Source organism: Polypterus senegalus, chromosome 2 (genome assembly GCF_016835505.1).
Source record: "Polypterus senegalus isolate Bchr_013 chromosome 2, ASM1683550v1, whole genome shotgun sequence".
In the NCBI taxonomy this organism is placed as follows: Eukaryota; Metazoa; Chordata; class Cladistia; order Polypteriformes; family Polypteridae; genus Polypterus; species Polypterus senegalus.
Window position 1 is genome coordinate 285,895,209 of NC_053155.1, and position 21,015 is coordinate 285,916,223.

General features: G+C 36.5%; 1 pseudogene; it reads right to left on the bottom strand.

The window, feature by feature from the left end:
* The window catches only part of LOC120524591, a 171,872-nt pseudogene that overhangs the window by 54,481 nt on the left and 96,376 nt on the right, over nt 1-21,015 (bottom strand).

The window sequence follows — 21,015 nt, forward strand, 5'->3', positions numbered from 1 at the left end:
CTTTCTTCTGAATTGGGTGTCATACATGGGCAGACTTATGGGAAAGAAACCTCTGAGCCTAAACCATCTAACAATTATGAGGGCCCCAGAAAAACTAGGATGTATTTACAAAGCTTAGGAGTTGCCTAAACTTCAATAACCACTATACAAGAGCAGCAAGTAGTATGCAATACGGGTACAGATGGCAACCAAAAACAAACAAGGAGCATCTCAGATTATGAATAATGCATATGTATACATTAAGATCATATACATTTATAAAAATTACTGAAAATAATTTTATTAAATACATTAAAAAACAATGTGATTGTATGTTTTTTTCAATTCATTGCCAAATAACCTGTTGAAACTGTAACAGGTATTTAAAGTACATAGAATTTCTCTATTAGGGCATCAGAGAACAATTTTCTTTTCAAAACAAAAATTTCTCTCTACTGTGCAAAGTGATAAGTAACAAAATGCAAACACTTGACAAGTAAGCTGTAATACCTTTTAAACAAGTTTTACTGTGCAAAAGATGTTTCAAGTGAAGGTTTTGTTGATCAGCATGTTTCAGCTTCGGACTTCTGAATGATTATATTCATTAAATTCAAAGAAAACTCGAGACTGGCATCAGATCATGGATACACTTGTAATCGATTTCTTTGTGTGCTTGGAATCAATTTCTTTGTGTGCTGATAGCTCATTGTTATGCATGTTTGTTGGGCTGGCTTAGTAACCATTATATCTAACCCTCCGTCACTTATGAACACATTGAAATTGTGTAAGAGATCTTTTTGATTTGATACATCTTCTGTGCCCTGGAGATCAGTTAATAGCTTCTTTGAGTGCTGTCCAGCACTCTCACCACACCACACCTATGTTCAGATGTAGCATCAGAGCTTTACTGTTTGTACAAAGTGATCACATTTGTATGCTTTACTGTAACTAGAATTAGAATCTATAATGCTGTTACTGTCAATTTCTGAAAAAACTGTCACTGTTAAAACATGTCAAATTGCTTTCTTCTGCATGAAATTTAAGGTCGGACAACCCTTATGCAGCAAATGCTGTCCATCAGCCTCTCTTGATTACTACCTGTAGCTCACTGGAGATGGATAAACTTGTGATTATGTTGTGAGAACGAGTAGCGGTGGACTAGTTATCTCAGTAACAACTGTGAAGAGGTTAAAGAGGATTCATTCAGTCAGCTTAGGAACAGGATTACATTTTTCAAAAACATAGAACATATATTTTTAAAGATAGATAGATAGATAGATAGATAGATAGATAGATAGATAGATAGATAGATAGATAGATAGATAGATAGATAGATAGATAGATAGATAGAGATAGAGTTTCAGCTTGCAACGGCAGATGGCACAGTGGATTGTGTTCACTGACAATGGTTTCTGGAAGTATTCCTGAGCCCATTCTGTGATTTCCTTTACAGTAGCATTCTTGTTTGTGGTGCAGTGTCGTTTAAGGGCCCGGAGATCACGGGCATCCAGTATGGTTTTACGGCCCTGACCCTTACGCACAGAGATTGTTCCAGATTCTCTGAATCTTCGGATGATGTTATGCACAGTTGATGATGATAGATGCAAAGTCTTTGCAATTTTTCGCTGGGTAACACCTTTCTGATATTGCTCCACTATCTTTCTGCGCAACATTGTGGGAATTGGTGATCCTCTACCCATCTTGGCTTCTGAGAGACACTGCCACTCTCAGAAGCTCTTTTTATACCCAATCATGTTGCCAATTGACCTAATTAGTGTTAATCGGTCTTCCAGATCTTCGTTATGCTCAAATTTACTTTTTCCAGCCTCTTATTGCTACTTGTCCCAACTTTTTTGGGGATTTGTTGACACCGTGAAATTTTGAATCAACATATTTTTCCTTTAAAATGATACATTTACTCAGATTAAACGTTTGATCTGTCATCTACGTTCTATTACAAATAAAATATTGACATTTGCCATCTCCACATCATTGCATTCAGTTTTTATTCACAATTTGTTTAGTGTCCCAACTTTTTTGGAATCCGGTTTGTAAAAGGACAGGCTATTTCATATCTTTCACACAAGCATAAACTGTAAACCAAGGACCTATTACCAGAATATGTCTAGAATACACCTGGGGCCATGCGTAGAACTCACACTATAACATAGCGTGAGCACAAAAGCAGGAATGTGCATTCGCACAGAAAAATCCAGATGCAGGAATCTCTGCGTACGCAAACATCCACTTTCTTCCGCTACATAAATCCTGATCAGCGTGAAAAGTAATGCATGTGTACGCGCCTGCTGTCCCATCCCAACTCCTCCCAGAATTATGCCTCTTTGAATATGTAAATCAATATAAATAGCCCTTAAGCTCAGCGTTCTGTGAAAAGACAATGGGAAAACGACGAGGAAAAATAGAACAATTTCAGCGAATACCAAGTGGAGGCAAGGAAAAATGTACTATTTGTTGGTTTAAACAGTGGTATAAACAAGAAAAGGAAGCTGATTGAGTGACATAGCATGTCGGAGAAACTCAAAACCTCAAGTTCACAAATTCGCACAGTGCCCGAAATAAAAAAGAAGTTGCATATCAAACTCGCTGTGAAAAGGCAAGTTGTAGCCCACCGTCTGAGTGTCATATGAAAGCTTATTAGGGTACAGAGAAAAAAAAAGGCACACAGTGGGGAAAAAGCACAAAATGTCAACTTTAATCTCGAAATTTCCACTTTAATCACATAGTTTATTTTGTCATTAAAGTAGAACATAATAAACTTAATCTTAAAATCGTTTAATTTACTAGTTTCTCAAATCCCATCGTAACTAAAGTAGTACGTTAAATGCTTTGTATTGTATTTGATCTTCTATGTGCTCTATGTGTGTGAATCACTACGTGCTTCTTAAACCTGCTTTCTCTACCTCTGACAGGACACAGAATCCATTACATTCATGATATTACAGCTCTCTGAATAACTAAAATACTGAGATGTATACGTGATATCATTTTCATGATGATAGGAGTTAAAGCATGTTATTTAACATGGAACACAGAAGCGCAGTGATTGTACGCAACCTTCGATAAAATAATTTATTGCAGCAGTACTGTCTCTTTCAAACGTACTAACCTCCAATTCCTGTCCTTCCTTTTCTTTCTCCAAATACCCAATCGCCACACAATCAGCTCTGTAATAGACGTTAAGCCATCTGTAAGCGTATAACGCCAATTCTTCAAACTTTTAAGGAACATTGAAATATCTTCGTAGTACATGTTTAATTATTCTATCCTTCATGCCAGTACCAGTGAAGCATACAGTGCGAGGCAGTAACAATCCATGAACGGAGCTCCAGATCTTTGCTAGCGTAGCGACACTTTGTCCTTTCATTATTAACAATATAGATTATTTAAATAAAGTTAAAGTTTTATTTGTATAATGTAATAAACATATTTTGTTGCATTTCATCTTAAAAATAATATCGTCATCATATGTAAATACGCGCTTTATAAAGTGGCTCAGGTTGTGCAATATTACTATAACTGTATCGCAAGTTTACAGTGATAATTGTACTTATAAGTACAAACAGTTCTACAAGCAGCAGTTGATGGAGTGATTGATTGTGTTTAGAGCTCATGGGATGAAACTGTTTCTGAACCGCGAGGTCTGTACAGTAAAGGTTTTGAAGTGTTTGCCATGTGAGAAGCAGTTCAAATAGGAAGCATGGCTGAGGCAGCGTGTGCTTGATGCTGTATACCGATAATTCTCTTTCCGATCAGCTGCTCCAAGTGGTGCAGTGAGAGTCATATGGAAAAAGATGTTTCGCTGTGGCAACCCCTAACGGGAGCAGCTGAAAGACGAAGAAGAAGGTGCAGTGAGAGTAACAACACTAAAGCAGCTATGGTATTTAGAATATTTTGACCATTCTGAGGACCATTATATTGTTACAGATTATTTACAATCAGATGCATTAAACTAATAAACAATATGTGGTTAATTTCAGTGTATTTATAAAACCACGTCAGGGATGTGGATCTGAAAAAGAAAGATAAACCACACAGGAACAGTAGCATTGCTTTGACACTGGGTGCCGCCAGTCTGCAAAATCTGTGCAGAGAACTTGCGTACAATAGGGTATGAGGTACTGTGGAAATGTGCGTGGCTTTACACCAAGTTTAGGTTTTATAAATTGAGATTTGAATGTGGAAACATTTGTACGCAACATTTCAGGTCTCCAAATGAGGCACTCTATAGAAAATGACAGGTTTTGCTATCACAATTTAACTTCTTGATTACTAAGGAAACAGAACAGCTTATCTTTAAATTGCCACATCATTATTAGAAAAGGCCAATAAGATCTTAGCCTAACAAATACACAAGCAGGAAGTCCTTAATGCAATAATAGTAATTAACAACATAGATGCAGATAAAATTATTGACCATAAAAATATAACAGACACATCTAAAGAGTACTATAAGTCCTTATATTATACTCAGCTTAAAGAAGATTAGGAGTTTTTTTATTCATTACAGATACCACAGCTACTTTACTCTTAGTGCTACAGAACTGGATAAACCTCTGACACTTTCAGAATTACTAGATGCTATAAACTCACGTCAAAGTGGGAAAGCAGCTGGGCCTGATAGCTACCCAGTGGAATTTTACAAAAAATTGTCAAACAAGTTAGCTCCACTATTATTAGCAACGTTTATAGAAGCTAAAGTAAAAAAAAAATTCTACCTCAAACTTTTGGCCAAGCGTTAATTACCATGTTTCCTAAGAATAACAATGACCTACTACAATGTGCATCATACACACCATTCTCTCTTCTGAACAACGGTGTTAAGATACTTTCCAAAGTTCTAGCCAGAAGGATTGAGAAAGTGCTTCCTTCTGTAATATCACAAGACCAAATAGGATTTATTAAAGGCAGACACTTAATTTCTAACCTTAGAAGTTTTTTAAATATATTTACCCATTATGTCTAACACCCCAGAGATCTTATTATCTTTAGATGCAGAAAAAGCAATTGACATTGTTGAATGGGACTATCTAATCACCACATTGCACATATTTGGGTTCGGCCCAAACTTATGTGCATGAATGAAACTACTTCATACTAGTCCAGAAGCCTCAGTTCGTATTAAAAATATTTTTTTCAGATAACTTCACACTACTCAACAAGGATGTCCCTTATCAACTTTGCAATCGCCATTGAACAGTTGGCTGCATACTTTAGAAACACATAAGAGATAAAGGGGATTTTAACGGAAGGACCGAAACAGAAAGTATCACTACAGGCAGATAATATGGTACTGTACATATTGGACCCACAAAATTCTGCTCTAGCAGTCCTAAAAGCATTAGCAGATTTTCAAAAGATATCTGAATTTAAAATCAATTTGAATAAAAGTCCAGTATGCCCTTTCCTGTGAATTCTCTAGCATGTAATACTGGACTGGACACCTTTCCATTTATCTTAGAAGATCAGTTTAAATATCTAGGGGTAAATATTACAAGTAAATATAATGCTCTTTTTCAACAAAATTTTGCTGTCTGCATGGTCTACCCTCCACCTTACATTAGCAGGTAGAATCAATATTGTTAAGATGACCATCCTTCCCAAGCTGCTCTTCCTATTTCAAAGCATCACCATATAAGTTAACAAATCAGTCAGTCAGTCATTATCCAACCCGCTATATCCTAACACAGGGTCATGGGGGTCTGTCGGAGCCAATCCCAGCCAGCACAAGGCACAAGGCAGGAACAAACCCCTGGCAGGGCGCCTGCCCACCGTAGGGCATACACACACACCAACCACACATTAAGGACAATTCAGGATCACCAATGCACCAAACCTGTATGTCTTTGAACTGTGGGAGGAAACCAGAGCACCCAGAGGAAACACCAGAGGAAACCCATGCAGACATGGGGAGAACATGCAAACTCCAGGCAGGGAGGACCCGGGAAGTGAACTCAGATATCCTTACTGCGAGGCAGAATCGATACCACTGCGCCACTGTGCCGTCCCAGTTAACAAATCATTTTTTAAAAAAATTATACTCAGTCATAACTTCATTTATCTGGAATTTGAAACATTTACACATCCAAAGGGTGACTCTACAAAAACCTAAAGCAGAAGGGGTCATGGCACTACCCAACTTTAAATTTTATTACTGGGCAGCAAATATACAAGCTATAAAGACTTGGACATTGACACACATTGATTAATATCCACAAGCCTGGTCTGCAATAGAAATAAAATCTTTATATTCCCTGTTCTGTGCCCCAGTTAATATAAACTATTGCCATTACACTAAAAATACAATTACCGTTCATTCTCTCAGAATATGAAACCAACGTTCAACATCCACTTAACACTAGAATCATTTTGGGTGCATACACTGTCAGCATGGCACTGCCAGATCTGAACACTAGCATGGCGAATTGCTTGCATACTAAAGTCACTTTAGCTGCAGGTGGAAGTCACATTTTACTTAAAGTGCCAAGCAGAGTTGTGTTGTGGTGCAGCAGTCTATTAGCCAGCGAAAGTGCTTTGAGGAAGCTGTCTGTTGTTACGGTTCTGCGTTTGTCCAGAAACGGCTTCATAAGCTTTATGACCACAGACTCGGAAAGCCTTTGCCCTTGGGTTGTAACTCAAAACACAGTTTTCAACAAAACATTGCCAGATATCCAAAATCACAGAAAACTTGTTGTTTTTCACACATTCTGCTCAGCCCCATCCTCTACACCCTGTTCACCCATGACTGTGTCACCTCCCACAAAGATAACATCATCCTAAGGTTTGCAGATGACACCGCAGTGATTGGATGTATCACTGGTGGGGATGAAGCGGCCTACAGGAGGGAGGTGGACAGTCTGGCGTCATGGTGTGAGGACAACAACCTCACCCTCAACACAGACAAGACAAAGGAGATGATAGTGGACATGAGGAAGGAGAGGAGACCTCACCGGCCACTGTTCATCCGAGGGCTTGAAGTGGAAAGGGTGAGCAGTATTAAATATCTGGGGGTCTACATCAGTGAGGACCTAACCTCGACAACTGGTCAAGAGGGCTCAACAGCGGCTGTACTTTCTGAGGAGACTGAGGAAGTTTGGTATGTCGAATAAGATCCTCGGCACCTTTTACACCTGCATTGTTGAAAGCATATTGACCAGCTGCATCACCGTATGGTACGGCAACACTACTGCTATGGACCGCAAACGCCTGCAGAGAGTGGTGAAGACTGCTGAGAAGATCACCAGGACCCCACTGCCCTCTCTGCAGAGCATCTACAACTGCAGAGTCCGCAGGAGAACAGCCTCGATCCTCAGGGACTCCACCCACCCCCAACATGAACTGTTCACACTTCTACCCTCAGGCAGGAGGTATAGAAGTATGAAATGCAGGACTTCCAGGTTAAATAACTCTTTCTTTCTCAAGGCCATCAGACTCCTAAGTAACTGATAGGAGTTTATACCGTGGGCCACCTCATTCTATTTTCCTCACACAACTGTATTTGACTTGTCCATCGTAGACCTACCTGCACATTACACTTTATACTTCTATTTTGGTTTTTCTTTTTCTTTTTTTTATACTTTATGCTGCCTCTGTTACTTATTATCTATCTGCTACTTATTATTTATGTTTATCTTTATACGTTGGTTTTGTCATTTGGTGTGGACAGCAAAGAATGAATTTCATTGTACAGGGAAATGCGTTTCCTTACTGTGCACATGACAATAAACTTAAACTTGAACTTAAATATATCCACTCCTGCAGGTTAACTTCTGAATCCTGATTATCATTAAACCTCATATATTCCATCTCCTTCCTATTTATCTTCAATCCTCCATCTTCCAAAGCCCTTCTCCATCCTTCCAACTTCCTCACCTCTTCGTCTTTTCTTGTGCTACACAACACTATATCATTCATTATACCTAAATATATGATTAAAATAGATTTCAAATTTGTATGTGACATTATCACATACTAGAGTTTATTTTTCCTGTCATCAAAATCCTTGAAAGCATTTATTCTAATAATATGCTGTAGGTGTACAAAGTGAAATATGTGGCAACTGGTAATGAGCCAGCATTAATGTTCTATAGTTAATCTAATCATGCACTTATGTTGGTGATCATAAAATGCTTCCTAAATTTAAGATGCTACTGAATCTTCTGTGTAAAGATGGCACCAGCAGCATCAGGGTAAGACCTACAGTAATTCATATTTTTATTTACCAAGTGGTCAATATGTTTGTATAATATTCCATTTATGCATTGATATTGTATAACAAAGAAATTTTCATTGGTTTTTTTCTTAAATATTAATCTTATATGTACTGTTAATATTATTGGTATTATACAAGTGAGAAAAACCAGATGAACAGTCATACATTGATTTTAGCTACATACATTATATTGTATTACAGTAAGGGAAAAATATTATACTAATCAGCTTGGAAGTACATTAATTAATAATGCACTCTGAGTGTTGACAGTCATATATTTTTAGAAGTCAACTTTTAATTAATTCTCTCAGGAGCAGTTCAGTGCAATATAATGATATAAAAGCATCTCTGAAAGTTATTTAATCAGGTATGTGCTTTCCAGATAAAATATTAAAACTATAAGGTTTTACATTTTTTGCATGTTTATTTCAGGTTTATTCTGGAATATCTACATAAACTGAAAGGTATAGTAGTAAAGTCTTGCTGTTTTGAAAAAAGAATTGTTCATACATAGGATAAGATTAAAAACTTGTAGAGTGGTTTGCAAACACTAAGGATAATAGTTATTTAGTTTACTTAAGGTAGAACAAAAAAGGTTCAAAAATTGAAAACCATGTCATTTGTAATAAATATGACTTTTGTGCGGCCACAAGGGTTTGACATTGCAGGTTTTCAGTCTGTACTGAACTATCAATATTTCTTTATATTTTTGTTAGTTGTCTATATGGCAACACTGTTTTCAAATGGATTTCTCATGGCAATAATATTATTTGTAGACAACCTTCACACTCCAAAATACATTGCTATATTCAATTTATCTATTATAGATGTAGGTTACAGCACAACAATTATACCAAAATCTGCAGAGGTTTTTCTTTCTACTTCTACTTTTGTTAAATATGAATCATGCTTAACCCAGATGTTCTTTGTGCTGTTTTTTTCTGCAATGGAGTCTTTTTCAATTGCGATATTGGCATATGATAGACTAATATCAATATGCTTTCCATTGCATTGTAAAACAATCAACACAAATTCAAGAATGGTGTCGATTATTGTAATTACTGGAACTGTTCCTTTAGTAGCTTCTGTGATTACTGTTTATTTATTAACACACTTATCATTTTGTAACTCTGTTACAGTTAACAGTTATTACTGTGACTATGGCCCCATGTTTAACATGGCTTGCAACGATAACACACCCAACTGGGCAATGGCATATTTCAGTATAGTTGTGTTTTTCTGTGGTCCTTTGACTTTTATTCTCATATCCTATGTTTGCATAGTAGTAACACTGTTAAAAATAGCATCTGCTACTGAAAGGCAAAAGGCATTTAAAACTTGCATTGCCCACTTATTATTAGTAGGAATATTTTTTATACCACTCCTAGGGATTTATATCACATCCTGGGCCAAAATAACTGTCAGTGTAAATACAAGAATTTTCAACACCTCTTTAGCTGCTGCTCTACCTCCACTATTGAATCCAATTATATATACTTTAAAAACTGAAGAAATTATGAATGAGGTTAAAAAACTATTTAATAGAAGACTTTTGACTGTTTTTTAATGGATAAAAAAACAGTGCAAATAACTAAAGAAAACAAATCTCTGGATTAATGAATTTTGGTGCTATCAAAAAAGACTTTTTTTTAACAATATTTAAATAAAAACAATAAACAAAGAAAAAAGTTTAAGCTGTATAGTATAATTGTGTCTCATTAAATAATGAAAATGCAGAGATAATAAAGTAATTATTTAGTAGAAAAAAATGTTTAATGAGATTTTCTTATAAAAAAAGTTCAAGGTTACATGTAATGACGAAACCACAGGCAGTGCAATGCTGTGGCAGTACCTTACTATTATCATGCCTGAAAAGGTTAGTGGTGTTATCATTCCCACAGTTCCATCAAGGTTAATGGTGACTACTGACCTCTTATACTATGTAGCTTATTTGCTTGACATATCTCATTGATGACAGTCATTTTAAATGTTTTAATTTAATTCATGTAATTTATTTTTTTGCACTAGGGCCTACGGAATTCTAGTTATGGTACTAGATATATGTACAGGATATCTTTCTAAAACAAACTGAATGGCAAATGATAAAGATTATTTTGATACATTTTCAACTTATATACAAATGTTTCAAAGATCATGTTGTTCATCTCTTATTAAGTGTATAAACCATTTGATCTTTGTTTTTCGTTTATTGAAAGTCATGACTGTGTTAAAAAACGTTTTATTAAGAAACAAATATTTATCTTACATGGCATTACTAAACACTGTGTACTGTATATCCTCTCAGAAACCATGCTTGCACTGTTGAAAACACAATTATGTATATTCTGGTTTAGAAGGAAAAAAATTGTAAGGAAACAATCAAGCAAATCGAATAGTTAAAAAATATTATCAACATTATTAAGCATGCATAAAATGTATTTTAATGAAGTGTTTCCATTTGATCAAAATATTATATTGCTACAATTACTTTTTACAATATTTGTAAAATTTGCTTTAAAATTATGCATTTCAGATTAACTAAATTATACTATAAATCATTTTCCCATCTTATAATATTTTTCAACATTACAGTCAGAAAAACATATTTGTAAATTGCTCTTTTACAGGTATATAAACTATTTGCTTGTACTGCTTCATATTTGTTCATTATGAATGTGTTAAAAGATGCACAAAATCATTCATGTAAACATGTAAATGACATGTTAATTGTTACCTCTGTTTCAATATAACATATATTTTAAACTATTTAGGGTTCACTAATTCTTTGCTTTTTTCATATTGAATTGTTCTTAAATATATAATCGAATATAATTGAGATGGTGGAGGCTGATACTGCTGTAGAGATCAACCTAAAATTTTCAAGAATAGATCAATGTACTGTGTCTTTTTTGGTTGATTTTGAAAAAATTATTCAGATAATAACCATAAACTTAATTAAATTGCCATTTGCTCTAAACACCCTGTTATTGGTTTAAGCAGGCTGGTGTTTTGAAGAAAAATGTGTTTTAGTTAGAAAAATATGATAATTTTATGACTGAATCATTTCCTTACCACATATGTGATTTTGTCATACATATTCTCAAGCAACATACTGTATGTAACTCAGTGCAAACATATGTTGTACAACTGTTCACTGCAATAACATTCTTTTATAATAAGTTTATCCATCCATCCATCCATTATCCATCCAACTATATCCTAACTACAGGGTCACGGGGGTCTGCTGGAGCCAATCCCAGCCAACACAGGGCACAAGGCAGGAAACAATAATAAGTTTATAAAATATAAAATAATATCATCACTTCGTCCTAATATTTACATAAAGTGGTTGGTACATCTGGCAGAAGTTTTCTCCTGGAATAACCACCAAGTTGTGGTGTGTATCCATTTATAATACAATAGGCAAATGAAGTAGTTGAATGAGCTTAGCAGCAGGATTATTGTGGATGGATTTCTAAATAAAGATTGCAATTGTTTCTGTTAGGAACAGCAGAGTTCATAAAGAGAAATAGAGGGCTCTTCAACATACCACTGTGGATAGGTTGGGATCCACAACAGGCAGTCACTTTGGGAACTGCAGATGCCCCCAAAACACCTTGGGATAGATGATATCAAGCTACATAAATGAGAAGGGAAGTGACCAAGAATTTCTGAAGGGCACATGTCACATTAAATGAAAGAGTGGACAAAGGGGTTCGGGGTATCATAAACTCCAGAAGTTATTCAGGGTATTTATTTATTTTATTTTTTTATTAATTTGATCTTCTTTCCCAAGTGTTAAGTAATTAAGTAAATATGCTGGAATGATTTAATAAAATATATCTTTACCCATTGTCAAGTCATTTAATGGCTCTACAAAGTAACAGTCTGCAGAAATGCTAAGTGTCGAAAGATTTCAGGTACTTGGACAAAATATTTGTAAAAAAAAAAGGATATCTTTATATTCTCGTGGACAAAAGGCTTGTCTCATTCCTTATACCATTTATTTATTCAAGTATAAAGTTATGTGATATGGGCAGGCACTGTTGTGTAGTGGCTGCTTGTAAGGTGCTATACTGTAAATTGTTTAGTTAACAAGTTGTAGAAAATCAATGTAAACAACTTCACTATGCTTCACTACTTGTAAAACACCTTTGAATTTTGGAGAGTGAAATATTAAAATTAAATATTAAAAGCTATAAAGGATTACTTGACCCTCTTTCAGGTTTAACTTTAATTTGAGTGTTCCTATTTTGCAAAATAAACATAAAAGTTCCCTTTTCTTCAATACCCCATTAACCTCAAAAGTTTTCTTGATAAATATAATTCTTTATTTATTTTATGTTAAACACCCCAAAAATGCAAAGTGAGTATTCTTTGAGTGTTAGTAACTCTGATTGATCTCTCAACTGGTGGGGACCAATATCAAATATTGTAATATTCTTTTGCAAAAAAAGCAACATAAAACTCTACAAACACAGAGACTGGCATAATGGTAAGATAAGCAAATATGCCTCAAATTTCATTGGCTTTTTTGTTTTCTTTAAGCCCTGTCTTGACTCCAATCCTGCTTCTTTCACAAGGCACAAGTGAAAAACTCAAGCAAGCTTAGACCCTTGGTCACAACAGGAAGCAAGCTGCACAATAGTTTACTGGGGGCCCAGGGCCTCAGTGCTGATTTTCCAAGCAGTAACAATATAGTTTGTTAAAGTACCTGGAGTAAATCCTTAAAAGTGTAAATGCTAGCATCCATAAAGGAATGAATTCAATCAGGTGGGTTAGGTGAATAGACATGAGACTGCAATGGTCAGACTTCTCGTTGCAACTCATAAGTCTCTATTACTCCAACAAATAAAAGGAGAAATCCTACATTAATCATCTTACTCAGCTAAACTGAGAAAAACCTGTTACTGCTGACAATGGTACCTGGCACCTTTCCCAGCCAATATACTTAATAGAGAATCTTACCACTGGTCAGGGTAGACATGATAAAACAATGTGCCAAAAATGCTGGGACTTAATTCACTGAAACTTTTGATCCTCAGATACACACATTGAAAGTCAACGCCCTGCACTTGGTGAAACAATCAGGGAGCAGTTGCTTATACAGAGACAGAGTAACCTCTGTCCTTATCAGGTCCATTCTTCAAGGAACTTGAACTTTGATATTTTCTCAGAACGCACAAATGTAAAATTAACATGATTTTATTTCAGGGTAGCACTGTGGTTCAATGGTTAGTTCTGCTTCCTCATAAGCCCAGCATCTTTTGGGACATGATAACTCTAAAGATATCCAGACTCTCTGCAACCTTGAATTAGATTAGGCTAGTTTGAGAAAATATGCCTTACTTTTCAGGAGTTTTGAGAAGTGTAGAATTTGATCATATGTTCTTGTCTCTCATTTAAGACTAGTAGTTGCTTCTTACGGTAGTAAGAATGTCCTTGGTTTCATTTGAGTTTAATTACAATTAAAGGTCCTAATAGTGTTAACGCTAGAATCCCTAAAGCCTACGAAAAAACTTGTAATCCCAGGCCACCTTAAATTGCTTCGCACCTCTCCATCAGCGTCTTTTGTTTTGCAAGTGTGTCGACCAGCACAATTAGTAAGCACCCTGCTATCCCATCCAATGACGGAGAGTTCTCCCAGCTCTTTACTGTGGTGTGAGGTGCCTGGAGTTGTATAGGGTAAATAATATATTGTTATTTGGAATACATACATTTCATTTGTGTTCAGTGTCTACAAAGATCTGTGTAAGTGTAGGATGACACGAAATGCAAGGAATTTAAGGTGGCCCAGGATTACGAGTTTTTTCATAGGCTTCAGAGATTCTAGTGTTAAAAGATACAATGTCTCACCTCCAGATGTCTCTTCTCAAGGTTAAGCTAGAACTTTAACCCTGGCACTGCTTTTTCTATTTTGTTTTTCTTTTCTTAAATTTTCATTTACTTCTCAATTTATTCCTTTTAGGAATGGTGCTTAAGGGGCAAGACTTCCATTTATTGTATATCATTCAGCTTTTCTGCTAATTACAGCAGCAACCTGAGGTCTGATGGTAGGGCTGCTAAGAACATTAGTTTCTTGTTGAGAAATTGGATATTTTCCACTACTGCTATGGCCCTCCACTTTGTCTTTTTTAGTTTAGTGTTTCTGACTTTGAGTTTTGTTTAACTCAATTTTTTCTTGGTTTTTACTTTGATTTGTATTTAAATTTTTGGTAGCTTTGAATTTTTACATTTTTTGGTTAATTACTACATATATTAGGAGGTTAGGGTTTGTCATATTTGTTTGATTACTGTTTGTTTCCTGTAGTTTTACCATTAATTTAGTTATGTGCTTTGTTTATTATTTGTTACCTCAATCTTTATATTATTGTTGAATTATTAATGTCCATTGTCTTATTTTGATTATTCTGTCCTGTTAAATACATATTTTTGTTCAGCGTTTCCCAACCTATGGGCAGTAGGCCACAGCAATATTGAACGTGGGCCTCAGCCAACTCTGGAAAAAACCCCACCCACCCCAAACCGTTCTGACCATCACACTCGAATCATAGCAGCAACAGGTGGATCACAGTCAATTCTGGTTGACCTTCTCAAGGAGGATTCACCAACCACTTTAAATTTACCAAGGAGGACAAACATTAATGATCTCATTTGATTCATCTAATGCCCTGATGCTCTGGTGAGTGTGTGGGAATCCCCACTCGTCTTTAATGATTACACCAGTTTCACAGAGGGGGAGGTGAGTCTTGCTAAATTCACAGTGGTGGACAACTGTTGGGTCGCGAACAGACTGGCAGGCCAAAATATGTGTCATAACACCACAAACGTTCGGAAACACTGATAATGACCTGATTCTCTGGTGATTACATGGAATGCTCAAACCCTGTTTTGATGATAATGCTAAATTCACAGAGGGTTAGCCACTCTGGTGGGTCATGCTAAAATCATTGAGGGAGACAACTACAGGGTCGCAAACACACTGACATGCCAAAATCTATTTTTTTTAAGCCAGTCTTAATGGTTGTAGATTTTTGCACCAGGAGATTTCTGAATGTACAATTTTTTGCTCTCTTTTTATACCTTTTATCGCTAATATTTTGAAATGACTTAATCGGCTTCTTACTTGTAAGCTCATTTGCCTACATACTCATTTCCATTTCAGTTAATATTCTTTAAAATTTTGCTAAATGCTTAGTAACAATATTTATATGCATTTATTACAGTTTCTAAAAATTGTCCAGGGTTGCTTGTGATTCTGTTAAGCAAGGAAAGTAAACATGGGTTGCTAAATAATAACAATATTCCCGAATAATACCCTAGACATATTCTGGAAGCCCATACTGTATATAGACTTCAATATGTAGTAAAACCTCCTTAAAATGTGGGTTGGATAACTGCTGTTCTGACAGGGATATTTTCTCCATTTCACAACAGAAATATTTTTTCCCTTATATTTGTTATGTACATGTATTTACAAAGAAAAAAAACAGGAGAGTTTTTAATTGTTGTTTACTTCATGAACTGTTTCTGTGTTACATGCAAGTAGGGATCAGAACTCTTCCCCTGAGACAGTCTCCTGTAATTATATATCTTGAGAAACATGGTTTGATGTTACTGATGTCTTCCACTGAGCATTGCACCTAAACAGTATGTTGCAACAAGTATGCAGTATATGGCTACCTAATTATAGCCTGTCATGGTTATTATCATACCTTAGGCTTTGTCTTCAATTAGATATTTGGATGGATTACCTAGTGAGCAAAAAATTTACCAGGATAAGACAAGTGTTTAAAAAAGTCACAAGGAGAGAGCGAAAAAACCACACTGACAAATGCAAATGGAAAAATAAATGTATAACTAGGATGCAATAAATGCTTTACATGTCAAGGGTGCTCTAAAGTAGGCACAATACTCTCCTGGGATGCTCATGTCAGGAAACAAAGTCTGTGCTTTACTGAACTGCATAGCATGGCGGTTAATTCAAGGAATTGTAAACAGGAGAGTGATAGTGTGAGATCAGAATAAATAAACTAAGGGCATACACACGATTAAAATAATCAAATAAACAAGGCCCAGAATATGAAACAATAATTGAGGTTAATAAGTAAAACAAATTAATTATTACCTGAATGTTCATGTGACCAACACCAAGACATGAGAAAAAAATCGTAGTCAGAACAAAAAAAAACTCATAACCAGAGAACTGTTCAACAATCAATAATATTTCTAGTGTTTTATTTTGAATCCACAAAAGTAGACAAACCAGGAAGTCCAAGGGGCTGACCTTTGTAGCCCTTGACCTATGATGTCAGACTATCTATGACCACTGATGTCACCCCTAGCACCGTCAACATTACATTTCCAAAATACCAGTGCCCATAGAAAAAACAAGATGATGCTACAGGATAACACAAACAAATAACATAATAAAGGATGCCTTAAACAAAAGTAAATGTGACCATTGCTTTCCTGGGTTTCAAGAAATGTAAAAATTATTAAACCCAGAAATTGTGTAGAAAATATAAAAATGAGCAACAAATTGTGACAGATTACTGGCCCTCTCTCCTTAGAGGAAGAAAGATAGTGACAAAGAGAGGTCATGAAGGGCTGATAAAGGGGGCATACAGTGCATCCGGAAAGTATTCACAGCGCATCACTTTTCCACATTTTGTTATGTTACAGCCTTATTCCTAAATGGATTAAATTCATTTTTCCCAGAATTCTACACACAACACCTCATAATAACATAATGATTTCTCAGTTTTTTTTATTTTTAATAAATTTGCAAAAACCTCAAGTAAACTTTTTTCACGTTGTCATTATGGGGTGCTGTGTGTAGAATTCTGAGGAAAAAATGAATTTAATCCATTTTGGAATAAGGCTGTAACATAACAAAATGTGAAAAAAGTGATGCACTGTGAATACTTTCCGGATGCACTGTACGTCCCCCCGAGCTGTAAAAAAATGGCACATAATGTTATTAAAGTATATTCACAATATTACTTGTTTGTCCTGACTAGCAGGAACATATAAAAAGAAACAGAAAAATGTACAAAACATGCAGCTAAGCTTCCAAGTTCCAATATGAGACAAAATGCAGAAAATCTCCTTTACAATGTTGACTGTGTATTTGCTCAATTTTCCAATACACATCATTAAAACTTACTTACTAGGGTCATCCTCAATAGGATCTGTGATCATTTGCTTACCTACTACTGACCGGAGCAGTCTGGTTTTACACCTAAGAGGTATACCATCAACCGCATCCTGGCACTGAGAGTTCTCATGGAGCGGCAACACAAATATCAGCAGAGTTTTTTTGCAGCCTTTGTTGATTTTTGCAAAGCGTTTGACTCGGTTGATCGAGCCACCCTGCGGGACATTCTTTTACTTCTCAGGATCCCATCTGGTACTGTGAGTGCTGTGCAGAGTGGAGGCAGAACATCTGTGTTTTTCCCAGATGATTCTGGGGTTTGTCAGGGGTGTGTTCTTGCCCCTACTCTGTTCAATGCTTGTATGGACTGGGTGTTGGGCAGGGTTATGGGGTCCAGGGGCTGTGGAGCATCTTTTGCTGAAGAGAGATTCACTGATCTTGACCTTGCCAACGATGCTGAGATGAATGCAAAGTCAATGGAGGCTCTGATTGGGGCTCTTGAGAGACTGACTGAGGAGTCTGAGAGTCTATGCTTGTGAGTGTCCTGGATAAAAACCATGACTCAGGCCTTTAATGACCTCTTGGGCACAGCCATCAGCAGCGTGTCTGTCTGTGGAGAAAGTGTCAAACTTGTCAAGTGTCTTACTTTTCTTGACAGCAAAATTCCTGTCTCTGGTGACTATTCCTATGAAGTCAGTACACAGATTGTGAGAACATATGGGGTTATGAGGTCATTGGAAAGGTGGTGTGTGGTGCTCCTGATATCTTGTCAAAAGGACAAAGGTCCAAGTCTTTAGAGTCATGGTGCTTCCTGTTTTGCTATATGGTTGCAAAACATGGATGCTATCCACTGACCTGAGATGAAAACTGGACTCCTTTTGTATGTGTCTCTTCAGAGAAACCTTGAGTTTTGCAGGTTTGACTTTGTGTCATGGTGTCCCAAATAAAGCACATTACCTGCATTGTGAGGGAGCGTCAGTTACGGGTACTACGGCCATGTGGATCGATTCCCTGAGCGTGATCCAGCTGACAAGATCCTCATTGCTGATGATCCAAGCAGCTGGACCAAGCCAAGGGAATGCCCATGTAACACCTGGCTGCGGCGGAAATATGGTAATTTCCGGAGGGTGAGACTGGACCACGTGTCTGCCTGGGAGGTGGCCAACCAGGATCCTGAGCTGTTTCGTTGTGTGGTGAACGCAGCAATACACTGTACCAGTGCATGCTCCCCAATCTGACTCGACCTGAGCTAACTGTGATTTATAATATCATGTACTTAAATAGCAGATTCCAATTTAAGTGATGTAAAAATGGCATTTATTAATGCCTATGTTTTAGTTTATAAGTAATTATATTTCAACCTTCTTAAATTAAACATTTTTGGAAAAACAAATAAGAGTTTTAAAATCTCTTTTGAAGTTTCAAGGTAAGATTTTTGGATGCTTCAGAACATTATGAAGAGATAGAGAGAAGTTTGGCTTATGGTGTCAAAGAAATAATGAATCATTGCAATATGCACAAAAAGAAGCCATGACCTTGTTTTTAGTGTATTTGTTCACTCAATGCTTACATGACATAGGACAGCAAAATTAAACTCGTAGAAAATTAATTTAATTGTTTATATATTTATTTGCAGTTATAAGCACAACAAAAATTATAAGTAAAATGTTTCCATCATGTCATACTTAAGTACAAAAATGAAGAAAAAAATTGTAATTGAAATTGCACAATTTATTCATGTATATAATAGTGTGCTAAATCAATTTAACATGAGAATATTTAATCAATCTAATATTTTTAAACATATATGTAAAGAAAATAAAACATATTTGTTAACTTAACACATAACATCTCTAGTTTTTGTCACTTCTTAGTTTTTTTGATCCAAAATCTGATTTGGTGGCCAGTCAATCGTACATTTCTTCTGGTGTGTCCTTATGAAACAACTAACAGTAGTCCGCCATCTTACTAATGTCCCAACATCCCTGGTATCTTTTTTACTTGTCCTTGATAGAATCTTTCACCCTCCTCTTTACTTACCACTACAGGATTTCCAGGGAAAAATTCTAAATGTGAAAAGTGTACTTTGAGACTCATGCTGCAATGCAAATACTTAAACAGAGCTAAAAAGCTATCACAATTTCTTTATAATTTGGGTCTTTATATATATAAAATTCTTATCGCGTTTGAAACGGAAATTACGTATGACCATGCGAAACAGAAATTATGTATGACCACAGAACATAATGGAACTAACCACTTCGTTTGTGGACGCCATTTTTATATCGTCTTTATGAATTGTTATTATTTGTGTGATAGTTACTTTACTGATATTGAAAAGAAGTAAACACAAACATGCCGATATATCCCATAGAAGTGCACCCCGTGTCGCCCTCTCCCAGCCCTCCTCTCTGGACTTCAGCATTGAGCCGTTCGCTGCCAGGCGCGTTCTGACAGAGAAGTTTTATTTATTTGTCCACGTGACTGTCGCGGAAACTGCCACATTACAACTTTTTTTTAATTAGTAGTACTTGATAGTAGAAGAGATGAGGAAAACAGCTTTGTGTCTTTCTACTTTTAAACTGCACCAAGCTGTAAACAAAGTGAAGACTACACTGCTTTAAGCGGCTAGGGGTCATGAGAACAAAGTGGACGCTCGGAGGCACGGAATGTCAGGCTGCTCCGCCGGGTCGAGAGCTCTCGCATCGCTCCTCTCTTCTCGCATTGTTTGTGACACATCGAGTGCTCCGTCGGCTCCTGGGAGAGTGGAAATCTTTGCAAATGAGTGTGATCGGCGCCATCGAAGCAAAGTCTCTTTGTAAATTGTGCTGCACGACTACTTACTGTCCCTTAAGGTGAGTACAGGTCACTAAAACCCCGCAATATTCAAGGTTGCTTTTGTGATGAATTCTTTTAAGAAGATGGAGGGTTTACATCTAAGAAGATGTACCGACCTCTTCATGTTAAGTTTTGGACTTGGAAATTGTTTGTTTCTTCTGCCTGTTAAGCATGGAGGGGCAGCGTCCAGATTTCTCAGAATAATTTTTCTCTTAAATCACAGGCACGTAGTGCAAGTTTGTCAGGCAGAAATTTGCAGGATCGCATAGAAAATGTAATTTTTATACCACAGCAGTCATGTAGCGCCTTTCACAAGGGATCTGCAACAGAGAGATGATCCAAATACATTTAAGCTGCTGTTAATGCTACTTACCTGTTGTGTTATAAGCCTTTAAAATGTAGTTTACCCGAAAGCACTCCAGTACGGCTCAATGTATCTGTACTTTTTACATGTTAATGTTTTACTGTTTAATAATTTATATACTACATTTTATTTTTTTCCCTTGCACTCAGTGAGCGAAGTCACTGGGTAATCAGCTAGTCTAATATATAAAGCAGAGTCGATGTGTGTGTGTAAGTTTGTTTGTCCGCCATACAAATCTGCACCGGGCGTCCAATCGGCACCAAACTGGGCAGGGGGCTCATTTGTGACCAGGAGAATGTCATGGGGTATGTTTGGTTCGGAAAAATGTTCGTGGTGAACCGCAGGGCACCTTTACATCGACACAACCTTCTGCACACCTCCCCGTACTTAAGATACAAAAGAACTTCACCGCAGCTCCATCTAGTGGTAGCTTTGGTCCCTGTGTGT